Source organism: Mustela putorius, unplaced genomic scaffold (assembly GCF_011764305.1).
Source record: "Mustela putorius furo isolate JIRA1106 unplaced genomic scaffold, ASM1176430v1.1 tig00000139_pilon_pilon_pilon, whole genome shotgun sequence".
NCBI classification, from domain to species: domain Eukaryota; kingdom Metazoa; phylum Chordata; class Mammalia; order Carnivora; family Mustelidae; genus Mustela; species Mustela putorius.
In genome coordinates, this window is record NW_025421293.1 from 1,311,036 (window position 1) to 1,327,126 (window position 16,091).

The 16,091-nt window shown below is 58.5% G+C and overlaps 1 protein-coding gene across 2 annotated transcripts in view; it reads left to right on the forward strand.

The window, feature by feature from the left end:
• CALN1 (calneuron 1) overlaps nucleotides 1-16,091 on the forward strand; it is a 459,316-nt gene that overhangs the window by 64,382 nt on the left and 378,843 nt on the right. The window contains exon 1 of one of the 2 annotated variants that reach the window (XM_045074918.1): nucleotides 3,476-4,170. The exons of the other annotated variant lie outside the window; for it this stretch is intronic. The gene's annotated coding sequence lies outside the window, so the exon portion shown is untranslated. Of the gene's footprint in view, nucleotides 1-3,475; nucleotides 4,171-16,091 lie in introns of those variants that run through there. 2 annotated transcript variants of the gene reach the window in all.

The following is a 16,091-nucleotide window of genomic DNA, read 5'->3' on the forward strand; positions in this document are numbered from 1 at the left end:
ATGTGCCCCTAAAGCAGTGTGAGGTCTTAACAAAGGCTCTTCCAGCCCCATCCTTCCCAGAGACCCCATTTTATTGCCCTGGATTTGTCAGCTTTTGCCTGGGCCTATTAGAATGAACCAGCATGTCCTGGTTCTTTCTATTTCCTCCAAATTCTACTAAAAAAGAGAGAATAGTTTCTCCTTTAAGTCATCTCTGCTTGCCTTTTATCAGTCGGCCCTTTCTATGTTCTACTTGGAGATCTCCCTTGTCGGACCCAGTGAGATCAGTAGGCATCTTCCTCTATCCCATGGTGATAGCAAACGGTTTTGCTCGCGGTCCTACAAGTGCGGGACTCGGGGGCTCTCCTGCACAGCCTGCGGAAGCAATTTCCTCAGGGTGTGTCAAGTCCTCTCCAAGAGTTTTCTTGAGGCCCGTGTGGCTTTGGCCCCCTGAGAAGTCTGCTCCCAGGAACCAAAGTTTATTTGATTTCTCTGTTTGGTGCCTAAAAACCACTCTAAGACCTCAAGCCACGAGGTAGAAAAGGTGTGTTGTAAAGAAGCCACTGTATTCTAAATCCTGTATTTCGATGAAAGACATGAAAAGCTTTACCCTCCAGCCTGTACGCACCCACACGATTTGTCTTTTTCTGCCTGTTTCTGTTCAGAATACAACAGACCCCTTCCTTACCCTCTACCCTGGGCGTCTTGAGCGCTGAACGTAAATGTGTTTATTGAAAGTTAAAGCAAAGGAAGGAAAGAGAGGTTAGGAGGGGGAAGGTTGAGGCAGGAATAACTGGCCGCGTCCGAAAAAGATGCTATTGTCCAGGTGTCGGATTTGTCCCAAAACTAGGGGCAGGTGGTCGGACAAAGTTAATGTCTCTCCCTGGCTGGCTCCTAGACGGCTGTGTTATTCTGGGTTGGAGAGAACTTGGCGCTAACTCCAGCTACAAACGCCGGGGAAAGGGAAGTCCACCCCCCCCCACCCATTTCTCCTACGCTGCTTTTAGCCTCCATTCCGATAATTGCTACAAAAATTTCTTTGGCACTTTAATAGGAAGGGGCAGACACATTTTTGACCCTTAATAAATATATATTGAACACATTTTGACCCTTAATAAATATATATAAAATTTGGAGCAAGGGCACCAGGGGCTTTGAACCTGCAAATCTCTTAATGTGGAAGCCTTAAGTAGTCATCGTTGGTGAGAGCCAGGAAATTGCATTCTGCACGCTCACCAAAGTCTGCCCCCCGGCTTCCTTAGTTTTTGAGGTCCGCTGAGATTAGTCTCTCCAGAAGAAAGATCCTTGATCTTTTCCCCAAGGTGATGTCTTTGTGTGTGTTAGCTACTCCCTGATAATGACAACAGCTAACATTTGCTGAGCTCCCCCTCTCCGTCGAGCACTGATTTGTGTAACTCCCCGCTAAGGGACTGCTTTTGCACAAAATCACCTTTCGTCTTTACAACCACCTTATCACAATGATACTGTAATCATCCGACTTCGCCGAGGAGGACAGTGACATTTAGAGACTGCACAACTGCCCTAGGCCACACGGGCGGTATGCGAGGGTGGAGAACTTGTGCCAAGTGTACCCTATTCCGGTTAAACGCGGACCCCCTGCATTCTAGCAGGAAACGCCACCATGTGCGTGTTGTTAAAATTCAATCAAGCAAATCTGAAGATTGAACTGACTTTATTAAGTGATTCACGAATCAGGCAGCACCCCATCTAGCAAGTAGAGATGCACTCGAGAGTCGGACACGATGGAAGGGTTCTCTGCAGTTGGGGGGAGGGGCAAGACAGTTATTAACAGAGGGACTGTGCCAGGTGAGGCCCGCTTTCCAGGAAGTGGGGGGGATTTTAGCATGCAGGTGATTTCCTCTTTCTTGGGGGGGTTGCTGGAGAGGCTTCAGGTGGTGGCCCTCAATAGCACAGATTGAGAAATCCCTGGTCAATCTGTTAAGGACACATTCCCTGCATTTCATCCTGAGGGGGGGGGGCGGTTGAAACTGCGCTTAGATTGGGGACGAAGACCTGGGTTTGGCAACCCATTATGCGCCTGCAGTTTTCTTCCTTTTTTTTTTTTTTTTAAACAATATATAGACTTGCCAAGGAACTTTGGTGACGCGTTGCCACGCAGAAAGTGACACAATTATTTACAGATGCAACAGATTGTTAGAAGAGGCAGTTTGCATCCTAACCGGGAGATCACAGGAAAAGATCACATGAGACCCCACCAGCTGTTAGTTCATGTGCCCACAGCCCCTTACGGAAACGTCTGCCGATGACCTTCAGGGCACATCCGATCTCACACAGAAGACTCAGCCACTGGCTCCAGAAGATAACCGGGAAGCAGGACTGGTTCAAGGGAAGGCGGTCGTAACACAGGTTAAAATGCTAAATGCCACAGGAATGGTGCCCACGGGGAATGTTAGGGGGGCTCAGAGGAACCAGGGCTCCGCTGCGAGGGACCCTGATGAACGTGTGTGTCTGCTGGCAGGATCTGGCCCACTTTCTCTTGGCAGCCACACGGGCCAGCAGAGAGAGGACTGCTGAGCTGTTTGGACCCGAGGCTTAGGGCAGCAGCGCCTGCTCTGCTCCTGATTGCTGTGAGAATTTTTATGTAGACCTTTTCTCTGATTCTGGGGATTGGAGGCGTCTCAACTGGGGAGCAGTCTGTGCCACCTAGAGGGGGCAAGACACTTGGGGTCCTGGACAGGAGGGTGCTGTGAGGAAAGGCTGCAGCCAGGTGGGTGGTTCCTCCTCCCCTGGCACACCCCTGGGAAGAGCGGGAAGGCCCTGGAAGGCCTCTGACTCTGCCGGACAGTCTGAGACCCATCTTGGCGTTTTGATTTTCGCTCTTACTTGACAGCACCAACCTTCCTTGCAACGTGGTTTCCATCAGCTGCTGGGCGCAGCGAGGGAGACTGCTGGGGACTGGGAAGTCGACTGGAGACCAGGCGGAAAAGGTTGCCCTTGAGGCATGGGGCAGACGGAAAGGGGGTCCCAGCACGGACCTGGCGGAGGTCAGCCCCGGGCGGCTGCCAGAGTCTGAGATTTCCGGCTCACACCTGCGTCCCAGCGCCCCGTCCCCCTCACCAAATCCATCCTATGACCTTGGAAAGAGAAGCGGGGGCCGACCCAGGGGCTCGCGGACCCCAGGGGAGCGGGGTCAGAGCGCGGCGCGCGGCGGCCGCAGACGCGCGTCCCTCGAGAGCGGCCGGGGTGGCCCCGCCGAGTCCCCCTCCGGCCCCGGGCGCCGCCGCAGGTGCGGTCGCGGCGCAGGGGTGGGGGCGCCGGGGACGCAGCGGTTAAGGCGGGGGGCGCCCGGGCGAGCTGTCCAATGCGGAGAAAGGCGGTTTGCCGGAGTTCACGTGGGCAGCCGCTCGCGGAGGGCCGGGAGGAGGACCGTGTGCCGAGCGCCGGCTCGCCCCCCGCGCGTGTGTGTGTGCGGGGCGCGCGTGTGTGCGCGAGTGTGAGCGCGCGCGCCGAGGCGTTCCTCAGGTTGCGCTGCCTGGAAACCGAGGGAGCCATTGGCGCGGCGCAGGCGCGGGGGCGGGGGCGCCCGGTCCCTCGGAGCAGCCGGGGCGCGGGCGTCCGAGGCGAGCCCCGAACCCCGGCTCCCGGCGCGGGCGAGGGCGGAGCGGGCGCGGCGCTGCGGGCGGCCTCTAGGCCCCGGGGCGCCCGCCGGGGAGGAGCCGGGGAGGAGGCCGGAGCCGCATGGAGTTTCTGGGGCGCGCAACTCCGGCGGGGCCTCGGCCACTGGGCTCCGGGGCGCAGCGAGGCGGCCGCGCACATGGGCTGAGCCCGCGCGCCGGGGCTCCGCACGGCCGGCGGCAGCGGGAGGGGTAGAGCCGCGCGCCGTGCCGGGGTGCGGGGCACGCGTCCCCAGACGGGAGCGGAGGACAAGGACGGGGAGGAGCGTGCCCGGATCGCGCTCCGAGCCGACGAGGGGCTCGCGCCGGCCCGGCGCGCGCTTGGGGAGCGGCCCGGGGCGCCGTGGGAGCCGGCGGCAGCGAGGATGCCGGCGCGGGGACGCGGCCGCCGGCTGGGGGTGTGAGCGCCGGGGGAGCCGCCGCGCCGCCCCCTCCCTGCGGGCCTCGGAGGAAGCCCCCCGCGCCGCGCCGAGGCGCCTCGGAACCCCGGCTTCGGGGCGGCGGGCCCGCGCGGCCGGCCCCGGCCCAGCCAGAGGTGAGTGCCGCCGCGCCCGCCCTCGCCCCCCGCGCCCCCCGCCCCCGCCCCCGCCCCCGCCTCTCCCCCGGGTCCTCGCGCCTCCCCCGCTGCCCCGAAACCCTGCCCCGAGCCCCTGCCGGGAGCGCGCGGCCGGCCGCCGCGGACAACGCCTCCCGTACCTGTTGGCGCGGGCAGAGGGTACCGGGGCGGGCCGGGGGCCCCCCGGAGCCACCTGGCCCTCCCCTGGGGTGGCCGCCGGAGGACCGCGCGCCCCGGGGGCGTGGGGCCGGGCAGGGCCGCGGCTGTCCCGCTCGGGGGTCCCGGACTGCGCGGGCTGCGGAGTCCGCGGCGCGGGGGGCTGCCAGGCTGCGCGCCCCCGGCCGCCGGGGAGGGAGGGAGGAGCGGGCGCCGCACCGCAGCCCAGGTGGGAGGGCAGGGCGGCTGGCAGGTCCCCGGGAAGCCGGAGTCATGGCGATCCGGGGAGGCGGGACGCAGGATCCCCTCCGCCTCCGGGCCCCGCGCGGGCTGCTCGCCCTCCTAGGCGCACGGCCGGGAAGGTCCGCGGGCCGCGGGGATCGCCGGGGAGGCCTCGGGAGCCCGGCCTGGCCCCTGGCCGCTGCTCGGCTGCCCCCCGGGCCCTCGGCCGCGCGCTGGCTCGGGCGCCCGGGCAGGGGCGGGCTCCGGCTGTCCCGGGCACCCGGGTGGACGCGGGGCCCCAGCCTCCCCGGACTGGCGCGACGGGGAGTGAACTTCCTCAGACTTGGCCTGAGGGCGCCCGGGCGGCAGCAGGTAGTTCTGGGGCGGGCCCCGGGGCGGGGGCGAGCGGGGGACGCCTGACCCCGGTGGGATGGTGGCGCCGGGCGGGGACCCGGGGCTGCGTCTTGCCTCCTGGGCGCCGGCCACGTGCGCCCTCTGCCCCCACCGCGGCAGCATTTCCCGCTGCTCTTTCTGCTTCGAGGAGGCGTGTGTGGAGAAGGCGCCTTCCCTGCCAGTGGTTCGGAGCCCTTAGCCCGGGTGGCGGTGCGCCGGCGGCTCGGTGGGTGCGGAGACAGACCGGGCGCCACCCCCAGGCCCCGAGCCTGTTTTCCCGCAGACCAGGAGACTTTCCCGGGCTCGGGGACCAGCGCGGGGTGCTGCGTGTGGCCCTGTGGGGTCGTGCCCGCGGAAGTGCTGATGGCATTCGCCGGAGAAGGGAGTGGAGGTGACCTTCTCCAGGAAGAATGGGTCGATTTCTGCCCCTTGGATGTCCTGACACACAGCATTTGTGCAAACGGGAAAACTCCTGGCTCTTAAGATTGCCTTGTCCTGCAGCTTTAACTGCTGGCCTCGGGTCAAAAAGATAAACTCTTTTTCAATTCAGGCATCCAAGCTTTGGAAAGGGTTTTAAAGCCTTTTGGTGTGAAACTGTCTTGAGGCTAGAGCAACACTTTTTTTTTTTTTAAATGGAAGCGAACTCCAGCTCCTCGCCGGCTGGTGGGTTTTAGTCCATCTTTGCGGGGCGGAAGGGTGTGTTGGCTCTACCCGCCGCTGGTTTATCTGAGGCTCTGACCTAAATCTAAGGTGGCAGTTCAGACCTTGGCGGTGACACCTGGGTTAGGATTCGTTCCTGGAGCTGCAGAACTTTGCTGGCCTCTTGGGCTGTTGGTGGCGGCTGCGAGTGCCCCGCAGATGCCCTGGGCTGTGTTCCCCCGAGGCCTGCCTGGTGGGGAGCCCGCCAGCGTGCCCCCCCTCTTTCTGAGTTCACTGCAGACCTGTGGGTTTTCGTGGCACTGACTGCTTGGGGAGCAGCTCTGTTTGCCGAGCAGCGGGTCTGCAGCACTGGGGTTGGTTGCTGGATGTATCCGAGTGGAGTAATGAAAACAAAACAGGCGGGTAACACAATCCCTAGGATCTTTTATTGGAGGAGCGCTAAATCTTCTTAGAATCGTTCATCAAGATCACCTTTCTCTGAACTCTGAACGCTCTTGCCAGTAATCAGGCCTTTAGCTAGGGCGCCGAATAAGGGCTTTTTAGAAAGAAAGTAATTTAATTCAGCTGGTTCTGTGGAGAAAATGATAGGCAAGGCTTGACGGAGACACACAACTCCTTCTTCTCTATACGAGGTGCAGGGAAGGGGAGGGCAGGGGAGGGAAGGGGGGAGGGTGCAGTTATGTGTGGCAGCTGCTTGGTGGAGTCGAACATTTATCAGCACAGCGGGAGGCCCCTGATCAGGGCTTAAACACTATGGGGCAGGTCTGGGCCCCAGTCTTGAGCTGTATTTTCCGTAGCAGGCGGCCTGGCGGGGACGGTGTGCCGGGAAGGTGTGCTCCCCAGCAGCCGGGGAGAGGTATGTGTGAGCTGGCCCCTGAGCCTCGCGTGGGGGGCTGCAGTTCCCGCTTTGCCGGCCCCCGCTCTGGCGGCCCCTGCGGTGCTTACTGGGTGGCAGAAGGGGGGCGCTGGTGCTCCCATTGCGAGGACTTCTCTGGCTCTGGTGGGACTTGGGACACGGGAGAGGGTCTTTGGAGAGACCCTCTTCCCCCAGCTTTCTGGGGCCCAGCCTGGTACCGGACACTTTTCCACCTTTGAGCTCATGTTATCCTTGGTTTTCCTTTTTGGAAACCGATGCCGAGGGATGTAAGTCACTTTCCTGAGGCTGATGCCACTGGTGGGGGAAAAGGCTGGGGTTCCTGATTCTAAGCCCAGGGATCTTTCCACACGACTGTGTAGGAGCCGAAGAGGGTGTTTCGGTGACTCTGACCTTCCGGACCTTGTTTGGCGTCAGCCCCAGAGTGGGCGCCCTGTGTTGGATGAGCGAATCGGGGTCAGCCTCTGGACCCTCACTCCAGGCGGGTGAGGAAGCTCAGGCAGGGGGGTCCGGGGAGGGGGAGGCCCTCTCTCCCCGTGTGCCCACGCTGGAGCTGCAGGCGAGGCTGATTTGATTATTGGCAGCTGCCGCTTTGTTTGCACATTCCCTGTCTGTGCTCACTGGTGTGGGGTAGGCGGCTTCCTTGCCCTTTCCTCGAGGCTTAAACTGATATCTTCGATGTCTGCAATGTCTTCTGCTGATGGGGAGCCATCAGGAAGTGTCCCTGGCAATAGCCTTGTCGCCTTTTCCAACAACGTGCATCCCCTCCAGCTGTGAAACCTTGCTGAAGATGGGCAGGGCATGGACTGGCTGATCTCCGCGGGCTCCATTTGAGGGTCGCTCTGAACACCGGTAGAAAGGCAGAAGCTGAAAACACATTGTTGCATCCCACCTGGGGTTTTCGAGTGAATTACAATTTTAATCACTTAACATCTTGTTAGTTTTTTTTTTTTTTTTTTTTTTTTGGTGTTGTTAAAATGCATTCCGTGCCTCTTCTGTGGTTACCGATATAGAGATGCATATGACACCGTGCCTGTCCTCCAAACATTCACCGTTGAGTGGGGAAGGCAGACCGTGGGTTGGGGCTGCACACTTGGGAGCAGGGCCGGGAGGCACCTAGCCCAGCGTGCAAGTGCTGTCTGAGCTGAGCTTAACGGTTGAGCACGAAGTGGCCAGCCTTGAACGGGGCTCCCCGTGCAGAGCAAGTCGGGTGAGCAGGGGCCGGGGGCTGAGACCGCAGCCTGGGCTTTGCAGTTCCTGGAGTGGAAAGGTAGAGGCAGGGAGTGGCAAGAGAAGAGGTTGGTCTGGACCAGGGGCTCAGCTTTTCTCCACCGGGGGCACGCCGTGTGGTCAGATTCGAGTGTTAGGTAGGTGTGGTTGGGGGCCTCGCGGAGAATGGATCCGCCAAGGAGGAGACCAGAGGCGTAGACCCCAGCGAGGCGACAGAAACAACTGTGACTAAACCCTGAAGCAAACAAAGCGCTTGTACTGGCGGTGGTGATGGGACTCAGCGGGCTGAAGAGCCAGAGACCGGACGGGTAGGCATTGGGGGGCTGCGGGGATCTCGGTGGCAGGAGGTATCTTCTGGTTCCTCTTAGGCGATACTATGGGAGTAAGTAATCTCCAGATCTACCCACCATATTTATCCTCATCATCTGCGTCAGCCCAGTATTCCGCTGACTTCCAGATGCTAAGAGAAAGTGTCCAATGAGCAGAGCTTTGGGTAGGTCATTGGGATGGGGCAAGCGAGTTTTCTGGAAGGAAGCTGGAACCGTGTGTGGCATGGATACCGGACATCTCTCTAGGAGGGAGAGTCGGCAGGACTTACTGATGAATTGATGTAGGCGTAGGAGCGGAAAGGGTCTAGTGTGGCCACTGGGTTTCTGGTGTAGGTGACGGTCTGGATAAGCAAAACGAAGATCGGGCCAAGACAAAATAACTCCCTTGTTCTCCCACCGGCAGTGCTGTGGGCAGCTGTCCACGACCAGGCTGCAGGAGAAGGTGGTGACCTATTTTAAAAAGTCTCATTAAGGGGCAGTTCTGCTGTGAATAAGGCCTGTTTAAGTAGGTTACTTTATCTCGTGCCCCACAAATCTGGAGACTTGGAAAACATTTTCATTCATTCAACCAAGATTTATGGAGCGTCTCTGGTTCAGGGACTGAGGAACATGGTACTCTCCTATTCTACCGGCGTAGCTCGCACTGAAAGGTAGACCTAGGCGGCAGAGGTTGATGATCTGGTCGAGACAGGTGGAGGGGCCGGTTCGTACTGGGTGGCCAACAGAGTCCTCACTGAAGAGCCGTATTTAAGCTGGGTCAGTTGGGAATGATCTGGAGAAGAACTTCTGGCGGTGGGAGTGCCGGTGCAAAGGTTCTGAGGTAGGAACAAGTCAGGTGCCTTAGAAGAGCAGGAAGGAGGCTAGTGTGGCAGGAGAGGAGTTCGGAGAATCAGGGGCTAGTTCGTGGGGAGCCTGGGAAGTTATTTTGTGGAGTGTGGTTTTATACTGAGTTGGATGGGAGCCGCCGGAGGGTTTTAAAATGGGAGAGTCGCATCATTTAATTTATGTTTTCAAAAGATCACCCTGGCAGCTGTGCCTTCTGTACGCACTATCTTGGTACAATAAAGCGAGTTTTTATCCATCAGAGTGTAAAACAAAAATGTCGTGTTTAGGAGTAACAGATGGAGAGAAAATGCCTTGGTGACCTTAATTTAGTGGTTTCTACTGTACCAGTTAATTGTGGGTTCAGCCAAAACCACATCTCTAGTATGATTTCAGTTTTGTTTAAAAACATGGTATAGAATAATGGGAGAAGTAGACACCGTGTGTGCACACGGCTGTCCAGAGGTGTTGGCATTGCAAATGAGGGTTGTGCTCTTGAAAATGAGCAGACGTTTCTCTTATAATCAGGAAAACATTCTTTTAAAACGTGGACACGGCAGGCCACATGTGCCTAGAATGGGGTGTTGTGAACCTCCACCAGCTCCCCACTTTTCCCTTCCATTTCGTTTCTGGAAACGTGAATGTCCAAGCCCACGGTCCTGGTTGGGACAGAAATTAGGATGTTTACTTTGCACCGGCTGTCCAAACGGAGGCTCTTTGTTTTATGCTTAAAAAAAATTTTTAGTGATGAAAGCACACCATTTTTTATTTAAATAAGAAATTAAAGCAACACAGAAATGTTACGTAAAAAAGTGAAAGCAGGGGCACCTGGGTGGCTCAGTGGGTTAGGCCTCTGCCTTCGGCTCAAGTCATGATCTCAGGGTCCTGGGATCGAGTCCCACATCGGGCTCTCTGCTCAGCAGGGAGCCTGCTTCCCCCTCTCTCTCTGCCTGCCTCTCTGCCTACTTGTGATTTCTCTCTGTCAAATAAATACATAAAATCTTAAAAAAAAAAAAAAAAAAGTGAAAGCACCTCCTTCCCCAGACCACTAACATTTCCATACATATACTGTTAGATTATTTTTTTTCTGTGTGTTTCAGAGAACCTCTATCTATATTTTGCTCTGAAGGATTTTGGAATATTGCTGCAACAAATAGCCCTTTGCAGATTACTCTCCAGAACTCCTTCCTGTAGAGCTGGAAACCTAGATGACATTTTTTCCCTTTGCAACAAAATCATTAGGGGAACTCCAATACATGACTCCGCTAAGAGAAACCGAGTCTTGCCTTTTTGGTATTCAGAGTGTACCCCGAAAGCATACTTTATACGTATAAAGAATAGAGCAATTAAATATTCATTAAAAGTTCATCTCCGAGCCTTGAAACATTATTGCTCCGGTACCGGCGCCCAAGACTTGGTATCATGATTGCAAACCACTTGTGCTTTTCTCATTAACAAAAGTTGGCCCTTGTGAAAACTTAGCAGTGCAAATGGTGGAGCCTCACTAATTATTTTGGTGACATATTTATTACAGCAGAGTATTATCCCCCGAACACAGGAGAAGAAAGAACAGCCCACGGCGTGTTCCTGAGGGCCGTCCGGGATGCATCCGGGGAGGGCCGTGCACCTGCGTGGTCTCACGGTGCGGCCTCGGTGTGGGGGCCGATGTGCCCTGAGTGAGCAGCCCCAGACTCCGTGTCGACGCCACCAAACAGTGGGATCGGAGCCTCCCGCGAGTCAACAGAATTACTGTCCTCCCCGTCCTTACCGTAATTAAACACGTCCTTTCTTGCTGAAGAGGAGGGGGAACTGGGTGCCCAGAGGAGAATGATTGTCACGGGATGGACCCCTGCGGTGGAAGAGGGGGCAGGGACCCTGGCTGTCTCCTCACAGCAGAACCAAGGCTCGGGAGTGCAAGTGCCGTGGGCTCCCTCGATTCCCCCAGCCCAGCCCCACCCAGGTCCCTGCGCTCTGCGGTGGCCCCGGGTTGTCAGAAAATGAATTTATTTTGGCAAACCCCCGAACTCGGAGAGCGCTCGGAACCTGAGGAACACTGGGAGGGCTCCTGAGCTGTTGATTCGTCCTGTGGAGTCCTCTGTCTGTGTGCTGATAACAGGCCTCATCACCGTGTGAACCTCTCCGTAGTCCGGTAAGAAAGCTCCCGACATCTGCACCGCACGTGGATGTAGCATTTCAGCCTCCGGCCTTCCTACTGCCTGTTCCTAAAACCCTGCTGCTCTGTGATTTAATCTGGTCTATGGTGATGGCTCACTTTGGGGCACAGACGCAGAAGCACCTTCCGGATGCAGCGGGACGTGACTGGGGCTGGTGGAGTGCTCCCTCAGCGCCGCCGGCGCGGACGGTTAGCGCTGCCCCCGTTTTACAGATGAGATGACGTCTTCAGGTTCGGCCGTGTGCCCCGGCTCCCGGGTTGGGGTGTTGTGGCAGGCAGTCCCCACCCCTGGAGGCCCGTGACCAAGCAGCTAAAATCTCCACCGTCCCTTGCCTGACACAGACAGACTCTGCGAGAAAGATCAGGGCCTGACTTTGTGTAGTCGCTTTAGGTAGATCACTTTTGGGGGGCAGACGCGTGGATGTGCGCGGCAGAGGGGTCCGTGAGGATTGTGTCTTCAGGTCTGTTTTCTGGGTTGCCCCGGACCCCCTACTTCATGAGACACTTGGTGGTAGCAGGTGCAGGCCGGGGGCTCTCTGACCCGGCCCCCGACTTAGGGACGTGGACACTGACCTTCCAGGCTCGGCTCGACCCAAGTTCAGCTGCTGCCTTCTGCCCCAGTGCCTGCGCCGCCCGCACGAGTGCCGGCGCTCCGCGCTTCCTGCGCCCGGAGAAATGCCGCTTTCGGAACCCGCAACAGAACCCGCGCAGCCTCCGGAGACAGCGGGCGACCCTGCTGAGGGGCCGCATCCGAGCTCTGTCGGCCTCAGGTCGGCACCAGCGCTGCAGACGACTCCGTCTGATGCTGGAGCCGGGGCTCTCCTGGGCCCCTCACTTTTAGTGTCTGGCCCTGCTAGGGGAGTAGGTCATGGGCTTGGAGGTCTCTGTATGGAACGTGTTGCTGAAAGAGAGAGTTCTGTCCTCTGATTTGGAGCCCTGCGGTCAGCATGAGAGAGCGCGCGCGCGAGCTGGTGCCGGCCGGTAGCCCTTTGTGGGACGGGGTCACGGCTCCGTCCGGCAGCTCCGGGCCGCGGGGCGGACGCGCACACGGGAGCGTAACTGCCAGGGGCAGGTCCTGGTGGGGAATCGTGACCACCAGGAGAATTCTGGCCCGCGGGTGACTCTGCTGTGGTCTTGGGAGAGGCGACACAGAGCTTCCAGAGCGAGGCTGGCCGGCCTGGGTTGGAGTTTTAGAGCCTCAAATGGAGGATTTCGTTCAGCGTCTCTCCGTCGTCCCTGCGCTGGAGTCCCCCGGGAGCCTCGGGAAAGTCAGCGCCCGCCTCTCCCTCCCTCTCTTCGTCCGTCCATCCGTCTTCTTCCTTCCTCTTTCCTTTTTACCGATTCAGGATTGATGTAGAGTAGATGAGTTTCAGGTGTGCGACATGGTGGTTCGGTATTTGTGGACACGATGATCGCCTCGTAGGTCTAGTGATCTCCCATACCAGGTCGGGACAAGATCCCTGTGTTGCACCTTACACCGCTCTGGCTGGTTTGGTGACGGGGCCTCTGCACCTCTCCATCCCCTCAGCTATTCGGCGTGTCCCACCGGCCGCTGCCCTGGAGCCGCTGGCGCTGTTTCCGCCTCTGGGCCCCCCGGCTGGGCCACACCCCGGGACAAGAGTCGAGTTCCTGACTCGCTTGGCTCACAGGGAGGGCTTCTGGAATATTGCTTTTCCACGATGTCACAGCGTCCTCGGTTCACTCAGGGCAGGGCTGGAGGAGGCCCGGACCCTGCACCCTGCTGCCGTCTTTACACATTCTTAGAAAGACTAGAGCGACTGAGCATTCATTCAAGGCCCATCTCTGAACGGGAACGCGTTGCCGCTCCAGTCCCGGAGATGAAAGTTGAAAGTTGGCGTCACGATTACAGATGACTTGTGCTGGCTTGTCCCTGGCCAGCGTTTCTAGAGTCCGAGTCAGAGCTGGGAGAGCTGGCGGGGACCTTAGGCATCTTCTAGTCTAACCCACTCGGTGGTTGGAGGGGGGGGGCCTCTGAGACCCACCGTGATCTGTCCTGAGTCCCAGATGGTCAGGCCAGGGCTGCTGTGGACTTGAGACCAGAAGGGCAGGGCGAGGCTTGGGGACCGCGACCCCCGCCCCTCCCCTCCCCACCACCCCCAATGCCGCTCACAGGGCAGGGGCATCACAGGACAGAGGCATCCAGGAAGACTGTAGATACAGTCATAGTAAAGGCACCGGAGAGTCGAGAGACGTGGGCCGAGCGCACCTGTGATTTTCCATCCTTCCCTCCCCCGCCCACGTCCGTGACGAAGGTCTCCGCGTCTGCGGCTTGAGCTGCCGCCGCGACAGATGCTCCAGTGCCTTTCCCCAGGTGGGACGCCGGTGCAGGCCGCCCTACTTCTTGGAAAATAGTTACGTTTACCGTTTTTACCCCAAATATTTCCCTCCCGTCGTTGGAACAAATAAAGAACATCCTGGACACACGGGTTTCTGGATGTCGTGGTGAATCTGTAAAACCCGTAAGGATGGTTCGTAATGGCTGTTCCTGGCACTCCTCACCCAGCCGTGACGGGTTCAGATGACTAATATATTTTGTTGGATCCTTTTTTCCCTGCTTTTTCTAATTGAGACACCTGCGTTAGCATGTCGGTGTTGACGGGGGCGGTTTCCTGCCCGTTGCTTGACGCGTCGTCCGTGGCCTTTGGGTGAAGACCGTGGCCGTGGAGCTCGGACTGAACTGGACTCGGCCCCCTCTGGCTTGTGCGTGTTTTGCCCTAGAAGATCCCGCCTTTCCACAGAGGAGGAGACGGAGGGGCGCGTGGAAATTAGCATAAAGGTTGAATCAGTATAATTATAGCTAATGGTTATGTAAGTCTTCCTCTCGGAGTACGTCACGTGTGAGCTCCCGTAGTCCTTTTCGCCATTGCTTGTTTGTGCGGCTAAAGACAGCAGACCCCGGAGAAGCCGAGCGCCTCGTGGACGGTCACGAACTCTCCAGGAGCCGCGTGGTTGAGCCGCGGGGCTCTCCGGCTTCTCTCCTTCTCTTTGTCCCGATGTGCCGGGGGCTGTGGGAAACTTCTCCAGAACATTCTCAGACGTATTCTGCTTCCGACCTTTGCCTCTTGGAACAGGCTCTGAGCCTCCCGTGGGTGCCCCCTCCCTTGCACCGCCGGGCTCGGCCCTGCTGGAGCTGGCGGTGGTCGTGGCGGTCTTGGCTGTCTGTAGATGTGTCCTCGGATGAGGCCACGTGCGGGCAAACCCTCGTTCACAAGCAAGAGAATCCACAGCCAGTTGGTGGGGTCGGAGTGTCCTCAGGCACCCGTGTGGACACTGAGTCTCAGGTCATCTGCGCTGGGCTTAGGGACTGTACCTCCGCCCGCGTTTGCCACAGCCTGGACTTCGTTTGGCTCTTCGGTGGCGCCCGTAGAGTCCGCGCTGCGGTCTCTGCCTCAAGCTCACCACCTTGTTCCTGGTGATGTACCTCCTGAGCCTGCAGGGTGGGCTTCTAGCGGGGGTTCTGCCCCTGGCGGACGGACGGAACCCCTGCCTTTTCCCTCACGTCAAGCCTACTCTTTGCACTAGACTTTCAGGGTCTCCACCTTGCTTTGAACTGTGCCCCGATGGCTCTGCTCCCCGTGGGCGGGGACAGCCTGGTGGTTCCGATCTCTCCCGGCCTTGCCCGTCGTGTGGGTTTTCAGCTTGGCTTGGCCTTGGCTCTCGCTCCCGCCCTGCTCGCCTGGCCTGGCCACCTGATTTTCACGCTACCGTCCGTTCCCTTCAGGGCCTGGCAGACTTTTCTGTAAAGGGGCAGGTAGCAGGTACTTGCGGCTTAGTTCTTCACCCCTGCGGTTGGAGCCGGAGGCAACCGCCGACGACGGGTCTGAGTGCGGCCGGGCTGTGATAAACAGAGGGCGGCCAGGTCTTGGCCAGCGGCTTAGGATAACTGTCCAACCGCCTCTTCCTGACGTGCGACCCGGGACGACGGTCTCTTGAGAGGTCTTCAGTCATGTCTCCACCGTGAACTCCCAGGAGCCCTCCCTCGCTCGCTGACCTTCCTGACCTCTTTGCGTCTTCACTTGGCAGCCCTGGACCTTGAATAAAACCAGACATTCGCTTCTTCAGTTCTCGGTTGGCTAACCTGAGGCCATTAAAAATGTATGTTGTTCAGCCACGGCTGAGCCCCGGGCTGATCTGGTGGATTTCTTCTCCTTCCCTTCGCCCACAAGCCCAGGTCCCCCCAAGGCTTGGCTTGACCCCACTGCCTCCCTGTTTCCCTCCCTGTCTGTACCGCAGAGCTTCGGACAAGGAGGACCTGCCCCTGCTGCCCCCGCTTTCCGCCTCGTTCTCACCCAGCCCCTTCACCCTTTGCTGCTGGCCGACCCCGTGTCACAGCGACCCCGTGTCTCCCGCCACCTGCTTGTACTCACCAGCCTTCGTCTGACGTTGTCCCCTGAGCGCTTTCTGGTTTCCGCTCAGCTCAGACAAAGGAAACCTGAAACCATCCATCCTCCCGGTGATGCCGTGATGAAATCCCAGCCGGCCCAGACCCCCCGGATCCCCCCCAACCTTTTTTTAAAAAGATTTTATTTATTTATTTGACAGAGATCACAAGTAAGCAGAGAGGCGGCCTGGGGGAGGGAAGCAGGACCCCGGTTAAGCAGCCTGACGCGCTGTGGGGCTCCATCCCAGGATGCTGGGATCATGACCTGAGCCGAAGGCAGAGGCTTTAACCCACTGAGCCACCCAGGCGCCCCTGAACTTGGCTTTTAAAGGTCACTCATAGCCTCATTTTAAGACCTAACCACGTGGACTCATTCTTGTGCTGGGAAACATTTGACCCCGTCAACCTCCCCTTTCCTCCTGGAGCGTCCCCCAGAAGGAGCTCTCCTGACTTCATTTCTGGACTCTCCCCTTCCTGTGTGTGTGTTGTGCTGGGGCTTCCATAACAAAGCACCTCAGACCTGGTGGGTTAAGCCAGAGGAGTTTATTTTTTCACAGTCGGGGAGGCTGGAAGCCCACGACCTCGCTGTGAGAGGGTTGGTTCCCTCCGAGGGCTGTGACGGGGGCTCTGTGCCAGGCC